Below are 4,918 nucleotides of genomic sequence, written 5' to 3' on the forward strand. Positions count from 1 at the left end.
GAGATCAACTCTGGGATTTCTTTGGAAGGAATGATGCTGAAGATGAAACTCCAGTACTTTGGCCACCTCATGCGAAGAGTTGACTCATTGGAAAAGACTTTGATGCTGGGAGGGATTGGGGGCAGAAGAAGGGGACGACAGATGAGATGGCTGGATGGCATCAGTGACTCAATGGACGTGAATCTGAGTGAACTCTGGGAGTTGATGATGGACAGGGAGGCCTGGCGTGCTGCAATTCATGGGGTCGCAAAGAGTCGGACATGACTGAGCAACTGAACTGAACTGAAACATCAGTTCAAACATTTTTCTGTACCAAAAACACACACACACACACACAAATATAAAGTTAGCTAGTTTAAGTAGCTAGATAGAAAAATGAAGAGCACTATCCCATTCTTTCTTTTAAAAACAAGCATAAAATCTAATGTAACATCAAATACTTCCATGCTTCTTTCTAAGCACCAGGTATTTTACCCTCCATTTCATTTACTTGTGGAAATATCAGAGCTCTGATTTGTCTCTAAGGAGAAAAAACACACAAATAGCAATCTCCTTCAGGGAGTGAAGAGAAGGAGCCAGATGAGAAATCCAAGATGGATTTCTGAAATTTTCAGAAGAGCCCTGACAGATCCTGGAGCAGACGGAGACCAGGGGAGACTAAGAGCCGAGCTTGAACATGGAGAAAGTACAAAGAGATTTGACTTCTCACGCTCCATTTGCCAACTTTTGAGTTGTGGTCTTGTTTTACTGATTGTTTTACTTATATGAAAGATAAGATTTTGTCAGTGACTATCCATGGCCCTATTTTCAGCAGAAAACATTTGCCCGATGCTCCATCAGGCTTTGGAGACACAGAGATGAATCCAAGACCAGCTGTGTACTCAAGATATTTCCAGTTCCACGGAAGAAGCAGCTCATCACTGAACAACAGTGAGAGGTTGGCAAGTCCCAAGGTTAATCACTCACAGAGGGTTAACAGGACGACAACAATAGCAACAGGGAAGAGTCTTGGGCTGAGTCCCTCTAGGCAGATGGAGTGGCATGTGCAAGACATATAGGAAATGATAATACATGATTTGCTTCTGGAATGGGAACTGGTTCCACAGGCAGAGAAGGCTGCGTGGTCAACATCCCTGCTTGAGTTTGCCGACTCTCATGTACATGCCTATGCTGCTGCTGCTGCTAAGTTGCGTCAGTCATGTCCAACTCTGTGCAACCCCATAGATGGCAGCCCACCAGGCTCCCCTGTCCCTGGGATTCTCCAGGCAAGAACACTGGAGTGGGTTGCCATTTCCTTCTCCAATGCATGAAAATGAAAAGTGAAAGTGAAGCCGCTCAGTCATGTCCGACTCTTCGCAACCCCATGGACTGCAGCCTACCAGCCTCCTCTGTCCATGCCTATAGATGCCATCAATTCTGTAAGCTGAGTGACAAGACGGGAAACGTCTGTGAGTGCTTACCCAGGTACCCATCAAGTAACTGTGACATCCTGAGCCCATCTTGCTATTTCGGTTAAATGTGTGCCACAGAGAAAACCATCTCACTTTCTCATCTAATTCTGCAAAGAAATTGCATGCCTTCTGTGTGCAGGATTTTCTAGTCAACCGAAAACAATCCACTCTCTTCCTCAGCCACCGTTAGACCTAGGCCATTAATCGCTTCATTGGCTCCTACTTGGAGCATCCAAAGGAGCAATGCTTTCATTGTTTTCATGGGAAATTTTCAAATCAAATGGGCCTGGAAGATATCCTTGCATAATCTTTAGAACACTTTTCTAAGAATTCTGGAAAGGGGGCAAAAAAAAAAAAAATCCAAAATCCTTACAAGAAATGCCTTCCCCTAGCCAGGTTATTTTCTTCAGGTTGGTTCTTCTAGACCATCAGCAACACCTGGAACTTGTTCAAAAGGTAATTTCTCCAGTCCCATGCCTGCCCTCAACTGACTGAGTCAGGACCCACACTGGGAGGAGTGTCACTGTTCTAAAAGGCTCAGGTGATTCTGATCCCGGCTCAAGTTGTACAACCATCTTTCTAGAGATATAAGTAAGGCCTGGAAAAACCCACAAACCTACACATGTTCTCATATAAGACTTCCAGTTTTGTTACAAAAATGTTTATCATTTAAATGTACTTCTTGGTATCATTGCACAAACCCCTTATACTGACAATATCTTACTTCAGGCAGTCACAGCCACAGAGTCACCAGAGAGATGCCTGAAGGGTCTTCTGTCTCCTCCAAACCTCTTCATTTTTTTTTTTTTTAAAAGGCAATTTCCAGACTTTTTTTTTTTTTAATTTTACTGTCTGACTAACAGAACAAAACCAGGCAGATAAGTCCTCCTGGAAATGATGGTCATGCTTCATTGCTGTTTGGCTTTTAGTCCTTCATTCCTAAGGATTTGTTGTATTTCCTTTTATAAACACTTTAAACATTTATTTTGATCACAAATGCAATCCAAGTGAGAATAAATGAATTTATTATCTTTTAAGACCTCCCCCTATGCATGCATGCTAAGTCACTTCAGTGGTGTCTGACTCTGTGTGACCCCTTAGTCCACCAGGCTCCTCTGTCCATGGGATTCTCCAGGCAAGAATACTGGAGTGAGTTACCATTTCCTCTTCCAGGGGATTTTCCCAACCCAAAGGCCAAACCCGTGTCTCTTATGTCTCCTGCATTGGCAGGCAGGTTCTTTACCACTAGCACCGCCTGGGAAGTACCCATGTTCCTTTAAATAGAAAACGGTGCTAAATGTCTTCTGGGAAAGTTCTGTTGGAATTGTTGATAGTCTCCCAAAGATGAGGATGGTGACTGGGCTGAAGGCAACTGGGAGGGATCTGCAGCAAACAGAAGACCATTTGGAAATTGTGCTGAAGCAACTCTTATCAACAAGATAGCAGCTCATTCAGCTAGAGCTCAGAGAATGCCACCCATCAACATGGACCCGACCACAGTCACCGGGCCGTTTCCTGCTGCCAGAACGGCTCCTTAAAGGCACTACTTGGGGTGGAGTTCCAGGGACCTTCTTTCCCTCTGACTTGAACCATACTGCAGTCAGTCATGGAGAACAGACCTCCCAACCTGCAAAGCTAGCTCCCAACTGAGAAGCTCTGGTTTTAAGAGCAGTCAAACTTCCTCATGGTCTGAGGTTAACTCCCACCAGAAAACTGCAAAAACCTTTGAACGCTTGAAAGGTTACCACCACCCATGGCACCTACTGTAAAGGCTCCACCACAGTCATCCTCAAAGTCCCAGGGTCAGGGCTCACGCCCATGCTCTTCCATCTTGCCTCTGCGGCCCTGAGATGCCAGGCCCAAACCTCTCCTCTATTGATGGGAAGACTGCGGTCCAGGGAGGCCAGGGAACTTGTCCAAGGATAGTCCCAGAGCTGATCAGCAGAGGACAAGTCCAGTCTCCAGACTGAACACAAAATGTAAGGTCTGTGCACATATATTAACATACCTGCACGGATACATCCAGTTCCTCTAGCAAAAACCAGGGATTCAAAGAATGGAATGGATCATAGTGAAAACAGTTCTATGACATTTGTTTACTATGACTTTATCTTTATTCTGTTCATCTACTGCCTGGACATAAACACACACAGTCTCACTTTTCCTTAACTTGTCAGGATCTTCAGTTCTCTTTTTTTAACTAATAATTATCAAAGATTATAACTGTACAATACTGAGAGGTAAAGAACAAAATACAATTATTGGAGGACAATTGCTCTACAATACTCTGCCACAATATTTTTCTTAATGGCAAAGTAATACACATCTATTAAAATTGGGTAAAGAAGACAAAAATCAACTGTAATTATACCATGAGATAAGTGCCATTAACATGTCTGTGCTGCGTGTATGTATAAATATGTGTGTACAGAAAATATTTATACAGAATAGTGTGTGCTGTGCTGTGCTTAGTCACTCAGTTGTGTCCAACCCTTTGCGACTCCATGGTTGTGACCCACCCCCTCACCCTCCCCGTAACCCACCAGGCTTCTCTGTCCATGGGATTCTCCAGGCAGAATACTGGAGTGGGTTGCCATGCCCTCCTCCAGGGCATCTTCCCAACCCAGAGACTGAACCCAGGTCTCCCACATTCCAGGTGGATTCTTTACCATCTGAGCCACTAGGGCAGCCCATAGAACAGTATACATACATGTAAAGAGAAATAATATACATATGGAATGTATCTATGTGGATTGTATAATCCATAGAATTTATATCTTGGGTTTTTTTTCACTTAACATTTCTTTAGTGAACAAAATCACTATTTTAGGGATTCATTTGTATTTCATCAGAACCCATTTTTAAAATTTTCTTACTTTTTCACATTTGTTTCCAGTGTTCTGCTCTTGTAAATAGGAAGGAGGAGAATATGAAGTTTCAATAAAAGGCAGGAAAGCAGCACTGTGTAAGCAGGTCAACGTGAAGCGCCAAAGGACTCTTGGCAGCTAGAGGGACGCTGGACCCCTGTCGAGATACCAAGATGGGGAGGAGGGATATTCTTGGGGATGTGGAAATCTCTAAGGAAAACTGACCACCCACAAGTGTTCCTGAGCACAGTCCTGCATACAGATATGGCAACTCCAGAAAGAATACATAGGTTCATCCAAGACTAACACGTCTCTCACCTCCCTGTGTTGCATAACTCATAGAGACAAACTGCTCTTCCAGAAGACTTCAGCCAAGAGCTCATTTATTTGGAAAGGACAACCAACAGTCAATTCAATTAAGACAAATCTTCAGAGAATTCTTGAAAGATAGTATACCCTTTTTCTTTTTATGATACTGTTTTAGTTCCGGGTATACAGCAAAGTGATTTGTTTTCGTTCTTTTGTTTCCAGACTATTTTCCATTACAGGTTGTTATAGATACTGAATATAGTTCCCTGTGCTCTACAGAGAATCCTTGCT

General features: G+C 43.3%; 1 pseudogene; it reads right to left on the bottom strand.

Annotated features, from left to right (window-relative positions):
- Nucleotides 1-2,727: 2,727 nt before the first annotated feature.
- On the bottom strand, nucleotides 2,728-3,281 carry LOC138086351 (mitochondrial import inner membrane translocase subunit Tim17-A pseudogene; annotated as a pseudogene).
- Between the last annotated feature and the right edge of the window lie 1,637 nt (nucleotides 3,282-4,918).

This window comes from Capricornis sumatraensis, chromosome 9 (assembly GCF_032405125.1).
Source record: "Capricornis sumatraensis isolate serow.1 chromosome 9, serow.2, whole genome shotgun sequence".
In the NCBI taxonomy this organism is placed as follows: Eukaryota; Metazoa; Chordata; class Mammalia; order Artiodactyla; family Bovidae; genus Capricornis; species Capricornis sumatraensis.